Source organism: Elephas maximus, chromosome 20 (genome assembly GCF_024166365.1).
Source record: "Elephas maximus indicus isolate mEleMax1 chromosome 20, mEleMax1 primary haplotype, whole genome shotgun sequence".
NCBI classification, from domain to species: domain Eukaryota; kingdom Metazoa; phylum Chordata; class Mammalia; order Proboscidea; family Elephantidae; genus Elephas; species Elephas maximus.
The window spans coordinates 32,122,746-32,146,255 of NC_064838.1; the positions used below are offsets into that span (position 1 = coordinate 32,122,746).

Genomic DNA, 23,510 nt, shown 5'->3' on the forward strand with positions numbered 1-23,510 from the left:
GCAAGGCACAAAGGCTGAGTGCTGGCATCACAGGACTAGTGTTCGCTGCTGGCTGCTGACTGCAGGCCTCAGTTCCACTCCATATGGGCCCCTCGTATTGTCCCTCTGTGTAGGCTAGGCTGTGCTTCATCACAGCATGGTTCCTGGTTTCCAAGAGCAAGCATCCTAACAGCAAGAGTGACAGAGCAAGAGATAGTGGCAGGTTAGCCCAAAGACTCAGCTTTGGAGAAGACATGGCATCATTGCCACCACCCTTTTTAGCTAGAGCAATCCCAATCTCTCACCCAGACCCAAGAAGAGGGGGCATAGACCTCATGTCTTCAGGGAGGAGTGCCAGGTGTATTATAAGAAGATCATGGACCATGTTTGGAAAATGCAGTCAGCCACATCATCTCCCCAGAAGAGCTTGGTGTCACAGTCTCCTGGGGCTGCCGTAACAAATTACCACAAAATGGGTGGCTTTAAAGAGCAGAAATTTGTTTTCTCACAGTCCTGGAGGCTAGAAGTCCAAATCGGAGCATTGTCTGTGTAGTTTCCTTCTGTGGGGCTCTCTGCTCAACTCTGGTGGCTGCCAACAGTCATTGGTTCTACTTTCTGCTTATAGATGCATCTTCATCCTTCGTCACATGGCATCTCTCTCACCCTGTATATCACTTCCTTTTTATAAGACACCACGCTGAAGGAATTAGGACTATAACCCATTGTAACACCTGGATGAACTCATTGTAACACCTGGATGACTCAAATGGCAACAAAAGAAAAATCCTGTTTCCCCAAACAAGGTCACATACACAGGTACAGGTGTTAGGACTTCAAAATATCTTTATGGAGGCACAATTCAATCCTTAACATTTCGTGATCTGATTACCCTGAGGGAAAGACAAGAAGGAAGTAGGCAAGTTCCTACTGAGCTAACAGATTGAAGAATCACTTTTGTAGTCAGCAAGGTATGTGTCTGGTTTAGGCATAGATAGATCCCATCTTGGAGTCCTTGAGTGGTGCAAACAGTTAACACACTCACCTGCTAACTGAAAGTTTGGTGGTTCAAGTCCACCCAGAGATACCTTGGAGGAAAGGCCTAGTAATCTGCTTCTGAAAAATCAGCCACTGAAAACCCTATGGAGCACAGTTCTACTGTGACACACATGAGGTTGCCATGAGTCAGAATCAACTCAACAGCGACTGGCTAGGGTTAGGTCTCATTTTACCTTTATTAATCCTCATAACATGGGGTCACCTTTGCATCACTTACAAAAAACCCAAACAGTTGCTGATGAGTTGATTCCATCTCATAGCCACCCTATTGCACAGAGTAGAACTGCCCGATAGGATTTCCAAGGAGCAGCTGGTGGACTCGAACTGCCAACTTTTTGGTTAGCAGCCAAACAGATCTAAAGCCCAGAATCTACTGTGAAGGACCTCTTCCCGAATTCACATCCTAAGGGTATTTCCTTTTATTTCTCAATCAGGATATGGAAAACAAGTTTTCTGAGACCCAGTGCATACACTGCCCTTGTCTAAGGCTTAGAATGTTGTTACATAGACAATTGTGCTATAATTGTAGCATTCAGATTCCCATTTAAAATAGATTCCATTCCCTGGGGGAAATCGTCCAAATGGTCTCATTTCCTGAATGGGGCATCAGAAATGCTCCTGTCAGCACAGAGGATTACACAGAATTGTGGAGGCAGCTCTGGGTTTTCTGTATTTGCTGCTCACTCCTACAATGTATTTAAAACTTGGGGATTTCCCATTCTAGCACATTCCAGATTCTATTTTCCGTGGACATTCTGTACCCCTCCAAATTCTGAGCTGGTCATGGGTTCTGACCCAGGTGTCATTTTTCCTAAGGAGTGGGGTGGGGAGTAAAAAAAAAAAAAAAGAGGACACAAATTAATAATAAAATGAGGGTTCACTTGCAGTGGGTTGAAGTGTCAGGCCAAAACTGCAGGTGTGCAAGAGATTATTTTTGAGTGGGGTGGTGGAACCTGGTTGTAATCAGGCCAGGGTCTCCCTGCTTCCTGTCTTTTTCCAGGTGCACAGTGGTTTAGGTATCATCACAGCATTGCTGGATGGCAGGTGAGGTGTGAGTCCCTCGTCATCACCCTTCCACACATGATCCTGGAGATGTATTCATTCTTCTTCCTGTCTGTGGGTTCATGCCTGACAGATAGCTTCATGGGATCTCGTCAGGCCTGGCTCTCTCTCAGATACTACTATGCTCCTTAGGGACAAATTAAACACCAAGTTGTCCTCCTGAGCCACTTCGGACCCTCAGGAACTCAGTGGGGACAAGGTCTTTCTCCTATGTCCTGTGTGGGAAATCACGTATGGGCCCTCGGTTCTCAGGATGAAAGAGAACTCGGTGAAGGCACTGTTACCCAAAGCAGGTCATACTCAGTGTGGCTTCTCGTCAATGAAGACACACCCAAGTGAGGAGGGAGGAAGAGTGTTTATTACAAGCACGCAGGCGAGGAGCAAGGAAGTGTATACCTCAAATCAAGCTCCCCAAACAAAGGGAGGTAGAACCTTTTAGACCGTCTCTCATAAAGAAGTACATACAAACATTATGGACTACATAGGTTATCATGGCATGAAGGTGCAGTAAGACAAATTGCATTTTTGTTTGGCACGTAGGCTAGTAAACTGGGCTTGACTAGCTTAAGCCACACCCAGCACTTTGAGGACAATGGACAGGAGGGGGCAGGTTCCACTTGGTCTGAGAAGCTGCTAATTGAGCCACACTCATAGCCATCACTTATAAGGTTTTGCTTGCTAATGGCCAAGCAGCTCCTGGCTGCTTGGCTATTAGCACCACTATCCTACCTGCCTCCACCTGCCACCAGAGACATTTCTAGCCTACCATGGCTTCTCTGTGCCAGGGCGTGCCACTCTGAACCTCACCCACCCATGGGCTTTACCCAGGAAGGTGGCTTATATGGGATTATAGCTGCCCTTCCTTCACGACCAATTTTGGAGGTATGGCTGCTAACCAAGAGGTTGGCAGCTCAAATCCAACAGGTGCTCCTTGGAAACTCTATGGGGCAGTTCTACTCTGTCCTATAGGGTCGCTATAAGTTGGAATCGACTGGACAGCACAGGGTTCTGGGTAGACCTACTCAGGTTTGGCGTCACTCTTAGTGTCTGGAATTTTCATCTAGCCTGGAAAGAAGGCGAAGAGGGTGTGATGAGACTGGCTTTTTCTGATCAAATCCATTATACGACGGCTAGACCATGCCTTTGGAAACCCAATAATTTGATTCTCTTGTCAAGCTGTATCAACTCTTAAGTATAAATACAACTAAGTGAAGTGAAAAAAAGACTAGGGTTTGGAAATACTAGAAAAAAGCCAACAATAGCAGTTGCAGGCTTCCTGCTCTTCTTTCACCATTTTTCCCGTTCTCCCAGTTTCCTGAAACATCCCTGCCCTTGTGCTCCCACATCTACCACCTTATCTGCTGCTACTGTCTCCACCTGGATCCCTGTTGCTGCTGCCTCTTAGGCCTAGGGAACATTCTAACACGGCAGCCTCAAAATTCTTTCCCAAAGATTCGATGTTCCAGTTACATCTGTGGCTACATCCCAAGATCCCAGAACCTGTTCTTCCTAATTTCTTTCTCTGGATTTGTAGGAGAAGACTCAGAGAGTTTAAGTCGCATGTCAAGGTCATAAGCTGGTAGGTAGCAGGGCAGCCTCTGAAATCCATCTTTCTCTCTTTCTTTTTTCCCACTCTGTCACATTTTCTTCCCATCTGCTCCCATGACTCCATGACAAGGTATCCTTCATCAATTGTTTCTGTTGCGCCTTTAAACAAAGAGGTAGATGAGAGAAGGCGAAGGAGCACCTGATATACAGAAGTTTGTTTTTGTTGTTGCAATGTGAAGCATTCCAACTCTCTCTCCTCTCCTCTGTAGCCCTAATGAAACCTTGAAACTCCACCTAAGCAAGTTTCCCGGTTGCCTCTAACAGATGGAGCCTAAGAGATAGCTGAAGTACTTTGCCGTTAACGTGCACTCCATTCTGCTTCACTGGGCTTTACAAGAGCAGTGTGATAAGCAAAGCATCTCGGAGCTGGTGGCAGGGTGCATTCTTGTATCCACAACATGGATGAAAGGCAAGAAGCTAATAGCATTTAAATAATAAATGTGCCATTTTAGAGTGTGCATCACTGAAATTTGAGAGAAATAAGCAAATCTGGAAAAACTAGAGGGGAGTGCTTTCCTGACAGTGGTACCATCAGAGAAGACACTGAGGAAGGGGAGGGAGTCTTCAGGATCTTAAAAGGCGACTATGTTAGAAAGGCATGTCATCTAGTTCTGCCTTTGTGGCTGTCATGGTCACTGCCACATTAGCAGATGGGTGGAACTGGGGGATATGGTGGATTAAGGACTTAGTCATGGAAATGTAGTGACAGGGAGAGGGAGGATTCCAGAAAATATGTCCTGACTTTGAAAAAAATAAAGGAAAGCTATGGGTAGTATCTTAGTAGTTTTCTGTTTTGGGGTGCTGATGCTTTTCCAATACAATAAACTCCAAGTGTGCCTCTAGAAAAAAAACATATTCTTCCATCTCGCTCCCCACAGGGACCCCTGAGACAACCAGTGGACTGGATTGTGTTCATCTTGAGTCCTAAGTGAATCCAAATGACGCTCTAGCTCACTGTTTCTCAAAGTAGATTCCAACGTGTGTCAGATACCTCTGGTGTGCTGGTTCCAAAGGCAGTTTATTGGGTCCCTGCCACAGTGAACTGAATTAGAATCTTTGGAAATGGGTTTTGGGGAACTGAAGTTTTAAGAAGCGCCTTGGGAAATTCTTATGCAATGAAGTTTGAAAGCCATTTATCTGGGGCATTCCAGTGTCTAGCACAGTTTCTGGCTCATAGTAGTCACAAAATAATTCTTGCAATGTAAAAATAGACTTCCAGTGCATAACCTAGTTCCTGACACAGGGCTGCTGTTGTTGTTTGACATTGAGTCAATTCCAACTCAGGATGACCCCATGTGTTCAGAGTAGAACTGCTCCACAGGGTTTTCAAGAATGTGACCTTTAAGAAGCAGATCACCAGGTCTTACTTCCAAAACAACTCTGGAGACATCTCAGTTAATAGTCATCAAATGAATGTTTAGGGTAGCTTCATTCATTCCTTTTGAATGAAGAAATTCATCTAACCAGGCAACCAGATAGCTATCTATTCACGCATCTATTCAAGGAAATATTGAAGGAAGAAGTCCAAGCTGCACTGAAGGCATTGGTTAAAAAAAAAAAAAAGGTTCCAGGAATTGATGGAATACCAATTGAGATGTTTCAAGAAACAGATGCAGTGCTGGAGGTCCTCGCGCATCTGTGCCAAGAAATTTAGAAGACAGCTACCTCGCCAACCAACTAGAAGAGATCAATATTTGTGCCCATTCCAAAGAAAGGTGATGCAACAGAATGTAGAAATTATCAAATAATATCATTAATATCACACACAAATGAAATTTTGCTGAAGATAATTCAAAAATGGTTGCAGCATTACATAGACAGGAACTGCCAGAAATACAAGCTGGATTTAGAAGAGGACATGGAACAAGAGATCCCGTTGCTGATGTCAGATGAATCTTGGCTGAAAGCAGAGAATACCAGAAAGATGTTTACCTGTGTTTTACTGACGATGCAAAGGCATTTGAAGTGTGGATAATAACAAATTGTGGATAACATTGCACAGAATGGGAACTCTAGAACACCTAATTGTGCTAATATGGAACCTGCACATAGATCAAGAGGCAGTTGTTTGAACAGAATGAGGGGATACCACATGGTTCAAAATCAAGAAAGGTTTGTGTCAGGGTTGTATCCTTGCACCATATTTATTCAATCTGTATGCCGAGTAAATAATCCATGAGGCTGGACTACATGAAGAACATTGGATCAAGATTGGTGGAAGACTCTTAACAACCTGCGTTATGCAGAAGACACAACCTTGATTGCTGAAAGCAAAGAGGACTTGAAGCACTTACTGATGAAGATCAAAAACTACAGCCTTCAGTACGGATTACACCTTAATATAAAGAAAACAAAAACCTCACAACTGGACCAATAAGCGACATCATGATAAATGGAGAAAAGATCGAAGTTGTCAAGGATTGCATTTTACGATCAATGCCCATGGAAGCAGCAGGCAAGAAATCAAATGACATATTGCATTAGGCAAATCTGCTGCAGAGGTCCTTTTTAAAGTGTTGGAAAGCAAAGATGTCATTTTTTTTGGTTATATCTTTTTTTTTTTTAATGCTTCCAGTATAAGTTTACAAATCAAGTCAGTCTCTTATACAAAAACTTATACACACCTTCCTATGTCACCCTAGCTGCTCTCCCCCTAATATGACAGCACACTCCTCTTCTCCACCCTGTATTCCTCGTGTCCATTCAACCAGCTCCTGTCCCCCTCTGCCTTCTCATCTTGCCTCCAGACAGGAGCCGCCCACATAGTCTCATCTGTCTACCTGAGCCAGGAAGCTCATTCCTCATCAGTATCATTTTCTGTTTTATAGCCCAGTCCAATCCCTGTTTGAAAAATTGGTTTCGGGAATGATTCCAGTCTTGGGCTAACAGAGGGTCTGGGGGCCATGATCTCTGTGGTCCCTCCAGATTCAGTCAGACCATTAAGTCTGGTCTTTTTATGAAAATTTGAGGTCTGCATCCCACTGTTTTTCCACTCCATCAGGGGTTCTTTGTTGTATTCCCTGTCAAAAAAAAGAAAAAAAAATTTTTTTTTTTTTTCAAGGCAGTCAGCAAAGATGTCATTTGAAGGACTAAGGTGTGCCTGGCCCAAGCCATAGTATTTTCAATTGTCTCATATGCATGTGAAAGCCAGACTATGAATAAGGAAGACTGAAGAATAGTTGCTCTTGAATTACGATGTTGGCAAAGAATATTGAATATGCCGTGAACTTCCAGAAGAGCCAACAAATCTATCTTGGAATAAGTACAGCCGGCTCCTTGGAAGTGAGGATGGCGAGACTTCGTCTCATGTACTTTGGACATGTTATCAGGAGGGACCTGTCCCTGAAGAATGGCATCATGCTTGGTAAGGTAGAGGGTCAGTGAAAAAGAGGAAGACCCTCAAGGAGATGCATTGACACACTGGTTGCAACAATGGGCTCAAACATAATAATAACTGCCATATAGCCCAGGACCGGGCAGTGTTTCTTTCTGTTGTACACAGAGTCACTATGAGTCAGAACCGACTGGACTGCACCTAACAGCAACAACAAGCCAACCAGATAGCCATCCATTCACACATTCATTCAACTTTTGGGATTTAGCATAGCAAAATGGGCTGCAAGTGGAGTCAGTAACATGAATAGGCCCTGGAGAACAAGGATCTAAGATATAAGAACAGGGAAGCAGGGAGGGGAGTGGGCAGAGGAACGTGTGACGTAACTGAGGTCATGTAGGTAACGCTCGTCTCGCAGTGCTTGAAATTTAAGTGCTTGTTAATGTTTCTAACAAGAAAAACAAGTAATTTTAATGATTAGAGTGTATCTATCTTAAGATATGCCAAAACCCTGCCCCATTTCTTGGTATTAAAATGATTTCCAATTTCCACTTGTTATACTTCTACAGTAAAGTACATCTTTGTGCTTCCAACAATTTTTTTTTTTATTGTACTTTGGATGAAGGTTTATACAACAAACTAACTTCTCATTAAGCAACTAGTACACACATTGTTTTGTGACATTGGTTCCCAACCCCACGACATGTTAACACTCTCCACTTCTCCACCTTAGGTTCCCCATTACCAGCTTTCCTGTCCCCTTCAGCCTTCTTGTCCTTGCCCCTGGGCCGGGGTGCCCATTTAGTCTCGTTTTGTTTTATGGGTCTGTCTAATCTTTGGCTGAAGGGTGACCTCAGAGGTGATTCATTACTAAGCTCTAAGGGTGTCCGAGGGCATATTCTTAGGGTTTCTTGAGTCTCTGTCAGACCAGTAATTCTGGTCTTTTTTGTGTGCGTGTGAGTTACAATTTTGTTCTACATTTTTCTCCAGCTCTGTCTGGGACCCTCTGGCTTGAATTTCTGGTAGTTCCCTGTTGATGTACTGCTGTAAACATTTTTGAATTATCTTTAGCAAAATTTTACTTGCATGTGATATTAATAACATTGTTTGATAATTTCTGCATTCTGTTGGATCACCTTTCTTTGGAATGGGCGCAAAGTGGATCTCTTCCAGTCGGTTGGCCAGGTAGCTATCTTCCAAATTTCTTGGCATAGATGAGTGGACACTTCCAGCACTCCATCCCTTGTTGAAACATTTCAATTGGTATTCTGCCAATTCCTGGAGCCTTGTTTTTCACCAATGCCTTCAGTGCAGCTTGGACTTCTTCCTTCAGTACTATTGGTTATTGATCATATGCTACATCCTGAAATGGTTGAATATCTACCAATTCTTTTTGGTACGGTGACTTCGTATATTTCTTCCATCTTCTTCTTCTTTTTTTTTTTTGATTGTGCTTTAGGTGACAGTTTACAGCTCAAGTTAGTTTCTCATACAAAAGTTTATACACCTTCTTATGTAACCCTAGTTGTTCTCTCTGTAATGTGTCAGCACACTCCCCCTTTCCACCCTAGGTTTCCTGTGTCCATTCAACCAGCTCCTATCCCTTTCTGCCTTCTCATTCCACCTCCAGACAGGAGCTGCCCATTTGTGTGTATATACTTGAACTAAGAAACATATTCTTCATGAGTATTATTTTATGTTTTATACTCCATTAGCTTCTGGGCTAGTATATAGGGTCAAGAATGGCTTAATTCACATGCCCTATTGATGGGGACAGCTGGAAGGTAGGGCTCTACAGGGCCCCCTCCCTCTATAAGTCCTCTTAGTGCCTATCCATGTGGTCCCCCCAGGAGGGTTGTTGATTTTTCTTTCTTTTTTTTTTTTGACATGATGACTCAGGATTCCAAGAGACTAATGTGGAAGCTGCAGTTTCTTTCTTTAAAAAAGAAAAATTTTATTGTATTTATTGTGCTTTAGGTGAAAATTTACAGCTCAAGTTAATTTCTCATTGAAAAATTTATATACATATTGTTATGTGGCCCTATTTGCACTCCCTACAATGTGACAGCACACTGACCCTTTCCACCCCAGGTTTCCCACATCCATTCAGTCAGCTCCTACCCCTTTCTGCCTTCTCATCCTGCCTCTAGACAGGAGCTGCTTCTTTGGTTTCGTGTATCTGCTTAAACTAAGAAGCACACTCTTCACGAGTATTGTTTTATGTTTTACAGTCCATTCTAATCTTTGTCTGAAGAGTTGGCTTCAGAAATGGTTTCAGTTCTGGGTTAACAGAGTCCGAGGGCCATGTCTTCTGGGGTTCCTCCAATTTTAGTTGGACCATTAAGTCTGGTCTTTTTACGTGAATTTGAGTTTTGCACCATACTTTTCTCCTGCTCTGCCAGGGACTCACTGTTGTGTTCCCTGTCAGGGTGGTCACTGATGGTAGCTGGGCACCATCTGGTTCTTCTGGTCTCAGGCTGATGAAGTCTCTGGTTTGTGTGATTCTTTTGTCTCTTGGGCTAATATTTTCCTTGTGTCTTTGGTGTTGTTCATTCTCCTTTGCTCTAGGTGGGTTGGGACCAATTGATGCATCTTAGATGGCTGCTCGCATGCTTTTAAGACTCCAGACGCCACTCACCAAAGTGGGATGCAGAACATTTTCTTAATAAACTTTGTTATGCTAATTGACCTAGATGCCCCCCAGGACAATGGTCCCCAGACCCCTGCCCCTGCTATTCTGTCCCTCGAAGTGTTTGGTTGTGTTCAGAAAACTTCTTAGCTTTTGGTTTAGTCCAGTGGTGCTGACTTCCCCTGTATAGTGTGTTGTCCTTCCTTTCACTTAAGATAATTCTTGTCTACTATGTGAGTGAATTTCCCTCTCCTTCCCTTCCCACCCTCATAACCATCAAAGGATGTTTTCTTCTGTGTTTAAACCTTTTCTTGAGTTCTTGTGATAGTGGTCTCATGCAATATTTGTCCATTCGCGATTGACTAATTTCACTCCGCATAATGCCTTCCAGAGTCATCCGTGTTATGTTTCTTGGATTCATCGTTGTTCTTTATTGTTGCATAATATTCTGTTGTGTGAATATGCCGTAATTTGTTTATCCATTCATCCATGATGGGCACCTAGATTTTTTCCATCTTTTTGCTGTTGTGAACAGTGCTGCAATGAACATGGGTATGCCTATATCTATTTGTGTGACAGCTCTTATTTCTCTGTGATACATTCCAAGGAGTGGTATTGCTGGATTGTATGGTGGCGTAGTGGTTAAGTGCTACAGCTGCTAACCACAAGATCGGTAGTTCAAATCCACCAGTCACTCCTTGGAAACCATATGGGGCAGTTCTGCTCTGTACTGTAGGGTCCTTATAGAGCAGAATCGACTCAATAGCAACGGGTTATTATGGGTTATGGTACTTCTATTTCTAGCTTTTTAAGGAAGCACGAAATCAATTTCCAAAGTGGTTGTACCATTTTATATTCCCACCAAACCAAAAACAAAAACCAAACCCGTTGCCGTCAAGTCGATTGCGACACATAGCGAACCTATAGGACAGAGTAGAACTGCTTCATACGGTTTCCAAGGAGCGCCTGGTGGATTTGAACTGCTGATCTTTTGGTTAACAGCCGTAGTTCTTAACTACTATGTTACCAGGGTTTCCATATTTTCATATTTCCACCAGCAGTGTATAAATATTCCAGTCTCTCTACAACCTCTCCAACATTTATTATTTTGTGTTTTTTTGATTAATGCCAGCCTCGTTGGAGTGAGATGGAATCTCATTGTAGTTTTGATTGGCATTTCATTAATGACTAATGATCATGAGCATTTCTTCATGTATCTGTTAGCTGCCTGAATGTCTTCTTTGGTGAAGTCTCTGTTCATATCTTTTGCCCATTTTTTGTTTGGGTTATTTGCCTTTTTGTTGTTGAGTTTTGCAGTATCTTGTAGATATTAGAGATTAGACCCTGATCTAATTTTTTCCCAGTCTGTAGGTTGTCTTTTTACTCTTTTAGTGAAGTCTTTTCATGAGCATAAGTGTTTGATTTTTAGGAGCTCCCAGTTATCTAGTTTCTCTTCTGGTGTTTGTTCATTGTTATGTTTTGTATTCTGTTTATGCCATGTATTAGGGCTCCTAGTGTTGTCCCTATTTTTTCTTCCATAATCTTTATCATTTTAGATTTTATATTTAGGTCTATGATTCATTTTGTATTAGTTTTTGTACATGGTGAGGTATGGGCCTTGTTTCATTTTTTTTTTTTTTTTTTGCAATGGATATCCAGTTATGCCAGCACCATTTGTTAAAGAGCCTGTCTTTTCCCCATTTAATGGACTTTGGGCCTTTGTCAAATAAGCTTCTAACTTTTTAATGTATTTAATGTATTATTGCTTCAAATAAAAGAGACCTAAATCAAAGTATGTTAAGGAAAAAGAGGTGAACTTATTAATTTGTGGGACTGATAGAAGTGAGGCTGTCTTCAAAATTCCTGGCTTCAGGTCCTCCATCCTCTTAAGGATTGTGATCTCTCTCTATTTCTCAACTCTTTTCTCACTTCCTAGACCAGTTTCTCTGAGTCTAGAGGCTTGGTCACTGGCAGCTACAGACTGACAGCCTTGGAGCATGAAAAGATAAAACCTTTCGCTACTTAGATCCAGAATAGGAAAAGAAAAAAAAAAAAAAAGAGAGTGAGAGAGAGAGAGGGCTGTCCCTGTCCTGGTATGAGTCACATATCTACCTCAGTCTATTTACTTTCCCTGACTGGCTCAGCGTGTGTCATGGGACCATGCCCTGAGGGGAGAAAAGCTGTGACTGACATGTCCCTCCAGGAATGAGATGTTGAAATCCAACTACATAATTATTTTCTTAGGGCAGAAACTTAAGAATGGAATTATATTGGATCAAGGTCATTAACAGTATACCAAAAACCAAACCAAACCCATTGCTCTCAAGTTGATTATGACTCATAGAGACCCTATAGGACAGAGCAGAACTGTCTCATATGGTTTCCAAGGAGCGCCTAGTAGATTCAAACTGCTGACCTTTTGGTTAGCAGCCATAGCTCTTAACCTGGGTTTTCATTAACATTATAGAGACATTTAATATATACATATTGCCAAATTAATCTCCATTCTTGCCCTGTGTCTTTTTTGCAACCTTTCTTTGGGTCTCCATTCCTTGGTTTCTACCCTTCTGGAGATGTGACCCCCTCGGAAAACCTCTGCATGTTCCTCAGCTTTGGCCCATTTATCTTAGTGTGCTGTTCCACTCTCTATCTTCTACTCTGATCAAATTCTTGGTCTTAATACTTCTTCCCAGCCCTGACCTAAGGGTGTCAGATCCTGGCATGACAAGAATTATGACCATGCTTATAAGCCTTAACCTAGGGAACAAATAAACTGCTTTTTAAAAGCAGACCCTAGATCCTTGGAGCAAGTATATCTCTGTGCCCCTGGCCTAGGAGCAAGCCAGGAGCTCCATCAAACCATGTGGCCTATAAATGGGCCTGACTATCTGGAGGAAGCCCTGATCCTCATGGAAGAGCAAACTTTCCTAATATTTACCTATGTCTTTTTTAGTGATTGACTGCCATCTTCCACTCTGCCTTGTTGAAATCAATAGGAGACTTACTGAAGTGAAAATGAAATCAATATTTAATTCCCACAGGTAAGAGATACTGCTATACCCTAGGTTTAACTGCCAACTTCCCCCAACTCCAAAGAGTGATAAGAGCTAGATGATCTCAGCCTCACAGCCCAAACTATGCCTGTCATTTCTTCCATAGCAATTTACTGCATTCCTACTATGTGCCAAGCATTGCATGTACATTTTTACCAAATCCACCCTGTGACCCTAACCAGTGATTTAGTGACTGAATATTAAATACATGGCAGATAAAGTGCTAAATACTTCAAATGTACTATCTCATTTAATCCCATAATCACACTTTCACGTATATATCATTGCCCCATTCCACAGATGAAGAAATTGAGGCACAGACAATTTAAGAAGTTTGCCCTGTTACAACACTATAGAGCCAGAATTTGAACCCATGTCTGGCTAATTCTAAACCTCAGTTTATTAACCACTCTTCTTTACCACCTCCCATATCACGAATGGGGAAACTGAGGTTCAGAAATGACGTTCACAAGGCCATTCACAGCTAGTATATGGATTCCTGTGCTTCCCTTCCCCTTCATAAATTTCAATGAAATATGAGTTAAATACTTTTATCCCATTTTCCTCATTTATTCAGGAGCTATACTAAACAAGGAGCCCTCGTGGCGCAGTGGTTAAGAGCTCGGCTGCCCACCGAAAGGTCAGCAGTTCTAATCTACCAGCTGTTCCTTGGAAAACCTGTGGGGGCAGCTCTGTTTGTCCTATGGGGTCACAACAAGTTGGAATTGACTCATAGGCAATGGGTTTGATTTGGTGTACTAAACAAGGCACTGTTCTTGATCCTGTAAGAAACATAAAGTTGAGGCTACAGACCTTGTCCTTACAGAGTTTACAGTCTAGTTGAGAGCACTGTGACAAACAGGAACAAAGCACAATATGTGAGAACCAGACAAGGTTCAGGCGGTGAATCCATTAGGATACCTTTGACTACAGTGACAGAAAACCATGATTTAGATTGACTTGAACCGTAATCCCATATAACATAGGCAGGGTAGCTCTGCGGCTGGCTAGTTAACCATCTCAGCCTCACAAGGATATAGCTAGCTACAGGTTCTTTCCCTCTTTCCACTTGTGCATCCTTGTTTTGTTGCTTTGTCCTTGGCCAACCTCTCACATTATTGCAAGAAGTAACAAAAATAAAAAGTTGCAGTCAAGTTGATTCTAATTCTTGGCAACCCTATGCCTGTCAGAGTAGATCTGTGCTCCATAGCATTTTCAATAGCTGATTTGTTGGAAGTAGTTCACCAGCCCTTTCTTCCCAGGCACGTCTGGGTGGACTTGAACCTCCAACCTTTCGGTTAGTAGCTGAACATGTTAACGGTTTGCACCACTCAGGGACCAACAAATCCTTCGTTGCTGTTGTTAGCTGTCTTCGAGGAGGCCCCCCGACTCATGGCAACCCTAAGCACAGCAGAATGAAATGCTTCCCAGTCCTAGGTCGTCCCCCTGATCAGTTTCAGATTGAACAATTGTGATTCATAGGGTTTTCATTGGCTTATTTTCAGAACTAGATCACCAGGCCTTTCATCCCAGTCTGTCTTAGTCTGGAAGTTCTGTTGAAACCTGTTCAGAGTCATAGCCACAGCCAAGCCCCCACTGGCAGACAGGTGTTGGCAAGGCTCCCCTAAGTTTAAGAACCACTAATTTAGGCAGTTATGGTCTGCAGCTTGAATCTAGCGTGGCAGAAAATGGAGCTTCAGCTGAGTTCATTTTTTTTTTTAGAATAGACTTGGCAAGATGAAAATAGTATTTGAAAGTGATGTACCCAGCAACAGTGTCCAGAATGTAGCTGGATTTAAGCTTATCATCTACTTGTGTCTGCTGGTTCCATGAGTAAGGCAGGAGTTTCCTCCTATCTTGTTAATGCATGTTGAGATATACAGGTTTTACTGTGGCCTACTTTGGCTGTCGCTGCCCCTGGGCTTGGAGCTGCTACACTAGGCTGGGGAAACTGTATCGGCAAATACTATTTTCTTTCACAAGGCTGGAAAAAAGAAAATTATGATTTAATGTAACCACCTCTCCTGGTTGGTAAAAGCATAAAAGTGTGTTTATTAGCAATTTTTCAAGGATTGATAAGATTCTATTCCAATCAGTAAACATGACTGAGTGACCACTAGTTGTCGGTTGCTGGGCTGACATTGCAATACACCATGCAGAAGCAACCAGAAAAACAGATGATGAAAAGAATGTACAATTAAGCACAGCTTAATAGGCCTTAGATGATTGGGAAGGCACATTGGCTACTATAGGATCATTACTTATTATGTATTTTATTTTTCTGCTTTTCCTTTTGTTTTTTATCAAAATTAAGTGATTGAGTGCTATATAAACCTGCGTTACTAAGCAGGTTATTTGAACGGGCTCTTGGCAGATAGGATGCAATTTTATGCTTGAGTACAACTAGTAAAAGAAAAAACAAATTTTTCAGAAAAGACCTAACAGCAGCCTCCACCCCCGAATTAACTGTCCCTTTGCCAAATAATGCAAAATTTGGTTCCTTCTCATGGACCTCTAAAATTAACTTTCAGATGATTGATTCTTATAGATGAGATCTGGGATTCTAAATACCCAGAGGCCATAGACTATGTCTGTTCAGGTGATTTATTGTCCCCAGACCAGGCACAGAATGGTGGGTTACAATAGTTGAGTAGGCCACACTGCTCTTCACCAAGATAGATCTTAAAATTTACTCCCAGCCTCTAGCATGGCTTTGTTCGAGCTCCTGAAAAAAATATTTCCCTAGAACAGAGTATGTGCATAATTTCCTGAAAAAGAAAATGTGTATGTCACCTTAGAACCAGGATATTCTTCTACATGTCTTGCTGAAGTTTGTCCTCCTTTCTTTTAATCCGGTTTCTTATTACCCACTGTCTTAGTTTCTTAGTGGTGTTGTAACACAAATACCACAAATAGGTGGTTTTAACAAACAGAAATTTTATTTTCTCACAGTTTTGTTGTTGTGTATCACCGAGTTGGAAACCCTGGTGGTGTAGTAGTTAAGTGCTACAGCTGCTAACCAAAGGGTCGGCAGTTCGAATCTGCCAGGCGCTCCTTGGAAACTCTATAGGGCAGTTCTACTCTGTCCTATAGGGTCACTATGAGTCAGAATCGACTCGACGGCACTGGGGTTTTTTTTGTTTTTGTTTTTTAATCACTGAGTTGATTCCAACTTGTAGAGACCCTGTATGACAAAATAGAACTGCACCACTGGGTTGTAATCTAACAGGGGCAGATTGCCAGGCCTTCTCTCCCAAAGAGCTGCTGGTGGCTTCGAACCATAGACCTTTCTGATAGCGCTTAACCATGGTGTCACCAGAGCGCAAGTGGGTGGTTTAACAAACAGAAATTTTATTTTTTCACAGTTTAGAAGACTAGAAGTCCAGATTCAGGTGCTCCCTCTAGGGAATGTCCCTCTCTCTGGTGGCTCTGGGGGGAAATCATTGTTTCAGCTTCCTTGGAGATCACTTGGAATCTATCTTCCTCTATTTTTGAGTGCTCATGTGTCTAATCTGCTTTCTTTTATAACTCAGGAGTAATTGAGAGCACACCCCACACCGCTATGGCCTCATTGACATAACCAAGAAAACCCTACTCCCAAATGGGATCACACCTATAGGTATAGTGAATATGATTCCAGTACATACTTTTGGGGGACACAATTCAATCCATAACACCCACTGACAACATGGTAAAGGCAAACAACTAGAATGAAGGAAAAAAATATTTTAAGCACTAGAAATATTTCAGCTTTTAGAGTTCATTAGAATTGTAAATGACATTGGCACTACATTGAATTTCAAAGATAGCCTGTCTTTTTAGTCATTAAAATATCTTGTGTCTCTCTGTGGTACACAGATATTCTCTGTATATTCTGTTTTTTTCTCTACTTTCATCAGCATAACAAAGACAACTAGCAATTTATAAATCATTTTTATATCCGTTATCATATTTGTTCCTCCTAATAACTTGGCAGAATCAATTTTCTTATTATATTCCCATTTTAAAAAATGAGGAAATAGCTATAATCAAAAAAAAAAAAAAGACAATGGTAAGTGTTGGTGAGGCTGTGGAGAAATTAGAACACTCATACACTGCTGGTGGGAGTGAAATGGGAGCAGCTACTTTAGAAAATAGTGTGATGATTTCTCAGAAAGTTAAAAATAGAGTTATAATATGATCTAGCAATTGCACTTATAGGTATAACCCAAACCAAACCCATTGCCGTCAAGTCGATTCCAACTCATAGGGACCCTACCGAAAACATGTATTCAAACAAAAATTTGCACATGAATGTTCACAGAAGCAGTATTCAAGGTAGCCAAAAAGTGGAAACAACACAAATGTCCATCACCTGATAAATGGATAGACAAAATGTGGTATATCTGTACAATGAAATGCTATCAAACAATAAAAAAAAAAAAGCACTAATAAATGCTACACTATGGATAAACTTTGAAAATATTCTGTTAAGTGAAAGAAGCTAAACAAAAATACGTATTGTATGATTCCATTTGTATAGAATGTCCAGATAGGCAAATCCATACAGACAAAGGGCAGTGATAGAACTCTCACAATTCATGTGGGAGATCTGGGTTCAATTCCCACCAGTACTAGATGGTGTGTTGCTATAATGCTGAACAGGTTTCAGCCAAGCTTCCAGACTAAAACTAGGCAAAAAGGCCTGGTGACCTATTTCTAAAAATCATCCATCCAATGACAACCCTATGGATCACAACAGTCATGGGGTTGGGGCAGGACCAGGCAGCATTTTTTCGTTGTGCATGGGGTCACCGTGAGTCAGGGGCCAGCTTGAAGTCAGCCAACACGAAAACACAACATACAGAGAGAAACTACATTAGTAGTTACCAGGGGCTTGGGAGTGACTACTAATAGATTTCTTTTTGGAGTGATAAAAATGTTTTGGAATTAGATAATGGTGACTGGGGCACAACTTCGTGATTATACTAAAAGCTACTGAATTATACACTTTAAAATGGTGAATTTCATGGTATGTGAATACTATATGATATCAGGTTGAATTAGAGGAAATTGCCATTTTTCTTGGTCAAAAATCATCAAGTATCCACCTTCCTTTGAATTGCTTCTTCTCTTCTTTAGGTCTCGGTTTTAAAAAGTACCTCCTCCAAGATGTCTCTTACCCCACCTTCTTAGCAGGCTTGAATTCCTCTTACGCTCTTTTGCAGTTTTCTGTTGGTTTCCTTCATAGTAATTTGTAGATAATTACAACTAAAATCAAATTGCAAATATTTATTTACTTATTTATTTACTGCTCTCCTTACCTGATGCTCGCCCCAAATATAAACTCTGTGAAGGGCAGAAATCTTGACTGTTCGGCTCACAGTTGTAGCACAGTGCTTGTCACCTCATACCTATGCTAAGGTTTTGTTTGAATGAATGAATGAATAAATGAATGAATAAGCAAAACGACAAATGAATAAACCAGAAGCAAGTATACTGGATCATCTCTGAAACCCGTATTTCTATGTGAGAGTCGGTTTTACAGAAATGGTTAAGAGCACACGTTTAATAGGAGACAAACCTCAAGTTTCCACCACTTACCATGTGACCCTTGGCAAAGGACTTTACCCCTCTCTAACTTTCAGTTACGTTGTCTATAAAACAGGTTTATCAGAGCACCTAGTAGACTCAATACATGAGCAGGAAGCAGAATAACCAGGCATTATTGGTGGGGAAGGCAATAGAGGAAGGATAATTCAGGAATTTATTGGGAAAACAAAGGCTTAAGTCAGGGCTGACCAGAATGTTTTCAAAGGACAAATCCTGCTTCACTCAGCTCATGGGCCTGCTTGGAAACCCTGGAGGATGGCATTATCCTGAGGCCACTTTGTGTGTGCTTTTCACTTTCTCTTGCACACTCAGCTAATTGCTTTGGCAGCAATTCTGCCACCAGGCTGCCAGCCTAGGGAACCTGCCTATTACGGATATTAGTAGTTCAAATCCTTGCTCTAAGAAGATGACAATCCAGGAATCAGGAAAGATCCACCCTTCTGATTTTATGGAGGACAATTTGGCAAGAGACTTAGCAGAATTCTGTGGAGATACCTTTGGGAAGCAATAAATCAACACATAAATCTGTAGCCATGGTGAGCATTTGCCACGTGGGACAGAAGATAAAATGCAGGTCTGAGGCCAGCGCTGCACTTGAGTTAGCTTTAACTGAGAGGCATGGATTCATCCCAGACCTTCTGCTGATCCAGCGAAATCTGAGTCTGAGTGTTCTCTTTGGGCTAGAAAGTTAGATTTTCCTTTTTTTTTTTTTTTAATTTATTTTGCTTTAAGCTTTCACTCAAGTCAGTCTCTCATACAAAAACTTACACACACCTTGCTATGCACTCCTAGCTGCTCTCCGCCTAATGAGACAGCACATTCCTTCTCTCCAACTTACATTCCTCATGGCCATTCAACCAGCTCCTGTCCCCCTCTGCCTTTTCGTCACGCCTCCAGACAGGAGCTGCCCACATAGTTTCGTGTGTCTACTTCAGCCAAGAAGCTCATTCCTCACTAGTATCATTTTCTGTCTTACAGCCCAGTCCAATCCCTGTCTGAAGAGTTGGCTTTGGGAATGGTTCCAGTCTTAGGCTAACAGAGGGTCTAGGGACCATGACCTCTGGGGTCCCTGCAGTCTCAGTCAGACCATTAAGTCTGATCTTTTTACAAGAATTCCAGGTCTGCATCCCACTGTTCTCCTTCTTCATCAGGGATTCTCTGTTGTGTTCCCTGTCAGGGCAGTCATCGGTGGTAGCCGGGCACCATCTAGTTTTTCTGGTCTCAGGCTGATGTAGTCTCTGGTTTATGTGGCCCTTTCTGTCTAGATTTACCTTAAATCAGAGACTTTCCCTATCAAAATGCAAACATATAACTTCCACAAGGACAGCACAAAGAAACCTAGATGTGAAGCTCTTGGTGATTACTGTAGCCAGGAGGCAGTATGTTCATTGTTGTCCAGAAAGGACAGTGTAATAATGGTTTGGGGAAGCATCTGACCTCGTCTAACTTCACAAGGGGGAAGGAGAATCAAGGTCTGTAGCCCAAGACTGATTCCTGTGAGGCGGAGGTCAGTCATGCCTTCTCGCTGGACCATCTTTACCAATTCTGACACCAACCATCTCTCCCACAACACTCTGTACTTGCTGGGTTTGAAATTCATTGTAATGGCCACACAGAACTCACAGACAATAATCACAACTATGGGGTTTATTAGGGAAGTAACAGTTACAATTCAGGCTCAGGAACACTCAGGTTACAGTTGTTGCGTCAGGACAGCCTCTTCCCAGCCATTCTCACAGGCATACCTCCCCTTGGCCCTCAGCCTCTGCCCAAAGGCATTCAGCTTTCTCTCTTCATGGGCCAGAAAACCCACGCCGTCTCCTGCTGCCAGGTCTCTGCTGTGGGATCTCTCTGCCTTCAGTGTTACAGTTCTCTCTCTCTTTCTCTCTTGCTTCTAGAAGCTTCTCAGCACAAGGATCCTGTCTCCAAAGACAAACTGACTCTTCTTCCTTGATGGTGGTGGGATCCTCTCTTTTCCCAACTCTGGGGTGACTCATTTCAAGCCCAGTGGGATGGCAAAACTGACCAATCCCTTTGGTGGGCCACAATTACCCTATCACAGGGTCCAGACCAATTACTTGGATGGAGGTTACAAGACCATGGTGAAAAAGGCCACATAAAAGTGACCCATTGCACCGCAGGCAGATTTGAGTTAAAATTCCAGGCCTGTCACTTATAAAAACAGAGAGCATACACTTGGATTTAAATCAGATGGAAAGAATTCTGGCTTCGAAATCAGATCGGCCTCTAAATTACTGGATGGGGGATTTTAAATGGTTATGAACATGCATGAACCAGTGTTCTCATCTGTAAGCTGGCAATATTGATGTTCCAAGCAACTCTTAAGTTGCAACTGAAGATCACTTTCAAGGCTTAACTTACCTGGAAAACTACCTGTTCTCATGGTCCCTGTACCTCTTATATTCTAATTTAAAAAATAAATAAAGTTGCTGTCAGGTTGATTTCAACTCATGGTGATCCCATGTGTGTCAGAGTAGAGCTGTGTTCATAGGGTTGTCAATGGTGGGTTTTTTGGAAGTAGTTTTTTGCCAGGCCTTTCTTCTGAGGCTCCTTTAGGTGAATTAGAACCTCCAACCTTTTAGTTAGCAGCTGAATGGGTTAACCACTTGTACCAACCGAGGACTCCTAATACTTACAATTTATTACTACTGTTGTTCTTCCACCGGCATGAGTGTTTCTCAACCCTGGTTTCATCACAGCCCCCCTAAGTAGCATTATTGATGTATTTTTTTCCTTAATTGTGCACGCCATTCCTCCAATGATATTTTAATACCATGGATATTCTGTATATCCACTTATATACTGTGGTCCTTTTAAGGGTCATAAACCATTGCAAGATCTAGATATTTTGCCCACCTGGAAGCAATGTTTGCCCCCTTGAGCACATACAGTTTAGAGGATAAATTATATGTTAGCAAGAAATAAGTAACCTCAACGTATAGCACGTAAGAAATGCACAAAGGCATTTATTGGATGGGTGGGTAGGTGAATCGATTGATTGTTGAGGATTAACTGACAACCATGTAAAGAAGTGACCTGCTATTATGCCTGCTACATTGCAAGTAGGAAATACATATTTGCTCTCACTTCTCAAAATCTACCTGAACCTTCCAATAGACCTTATCAAAATCATTTCAGGTTTTATTTTTTATGTTTTTATCTCACCCAGTCTGTTGACACATTGAGGGCAGAGACCACATCAATTGCCTACTCCTCTGCATCACCTACCACGTCTGTTGACTGTTTAATGAATAAATAAATAAAAGGAAGAATTAAATCAAGTTTAAACTCATCCTTGGTTGGAACAATTCCAAGAGTCTACTGATATTCCCATCAGCACAGGAGGAATACATAATACCTTTGCTCAAAAGAACCATTTCTGTCTCATTACAGTAATTCACGTCTGCCACTCAGAAGCCCTCTGTTCATTACCAGCTAACCAGGTGCCATCAAGTTGACTCTAACTCATGGTGAACCCACGTGTCAGAGTAGAACTGGCTCCACACAGTGTTCCATGGCTGAATTTTTGGAAGTAGATCACAAGACCTTTATTCCAAGGCACCTTTGGGTGGACATAAACCTCCACCCTCTCGATTGATGTTAACCATTTGCAGCCCTCAGGGGCTTGTGTACATTATAGTAGCAGCTTGTTTAACTCATATTTGAACCCCAAGGTCTCTGGGATGAGAATGGTATATCTTTCCAAAAAGAGAACTTTGCCCTGGGAGTTTGGACACAATTCAAGAAGGGCCAATTAAAATTCTTTATTCTAATTGAATCTATGGTATCTCAAGTGGGGAGAGGGGATGAGTTAGGGGAGGTGGTAGTGATTGGGAGGGAACACAAGGGAACTTCGAGGGTTCTGGAAATGTTGTTTCCTGATGTGGATACTGGTTATATGATTGTATTCACTTTGTGACAATACATAAGCTATATACTTATAATGTGTATTTTTCTCCAAATGTCCATTATACTTCAAATAAAAGAAAGAATAACAAGGCCAAGGAATAAGATCTGAGCCTGTAAGAACTAGCTGCTTAGGCAAGTCACTTTTCTTCTCCGAGATTAAGTGTCCTCCTTTAAAAAGTAGAGGTAATAATAGCACCTACCTCACATACTTGTGAGAATCAATGAAATACAGTATATAAATCACTTAGCCAAGTGCCTGGTCCATTCATTATTATCTGTTATTAATAGTTGTTTTTATTCATTATCATTATCTCTATATTAACGTAACCCAAATTTACTGAGTCCAGACCAAAAGTATCAGTTAATCATTGTTAATTCATGTGAAATGAGGGGAAGATGAGACCTTCCCCCCTCCAACATTCTATCATGAAACTATTCAGACATAACAGAAAAGTTGAAGGAGTGGTACAGTGACCTCTCATAGACACACCCCCTGCATTCTACAATCCCTCTTTAGCTAGATTTTCTTTATCACGTATCCATCTACCTACCCATACACCAGACCATAGTCGGGCCTTTTGTTTCAAGGACCTGCCCATTGCCCAAGGATGGGAACTATGCAAATTAGTAAGGAAAACAATAGCACCAGCTTCAATAAGATGTCCCAGCTGAACTTACCAGAATGGAGCCGCCTCCTGTTGAATAATTCAGGTCTTCATATTCCTTCTTCTCAGCAGTCCATAAACAAAAGAACTTGCTGTGGGAAACGGAGGTAATACAACTTCCAGGCTACTGTGCCTCACCCAGTAGCAAATGAAAAACAAAGCCTTCAGTGTGACCTTGGCTTGGCCAAGAACATACACAGCAGAAGATGTAAATTCTTCCCAAGAGGTTCTGAATTCATGAATTAACGCTGACCTTGAATTTTTTTTTTTTTGAATTAGTCATATTTTCTCACTGAATTGTTACAGAAAATCTTAGAGGTCTATTTTTCTTGCAGGCAAGTTGTGTTTCTATATGCTAATGTTCCAGTAACGACTGTGTATCATTTGTGCAAAAAGAGCATTTGTTTTTGTTCTTGCTTTAATAAATCGCAGTTCTGCTTTAATGAACAAAAACAAATAATTTGTAATTGGTCCATTAATTGTTTACCTTTAAATGCCTTTGTAAGAGTAGCTTAATAAGCCATTGAAAAACATTCTCTTTTGCCAGCTGAACTACACTCTAGTAAACAACCCTTTTTCAGTGTGGGGAGGGGTTGTTTTGT

The 23,510-nt window shown here is 41.7% G+C and overlaps 1 protein-coding gene across 2 annotated transcripts in view; it reads left to right on the forward strand.

Moving 5' to 3' along the window:
• GRM7 (glutamate metabotropic receptor 7) overlaps positions 1–23,510 on the forward strand; it is a 1,070,009-nt gene that overhangs the window by 849,012 nt on the left and 197,487 nt on the right. The window lies entirely within an intron of this gene.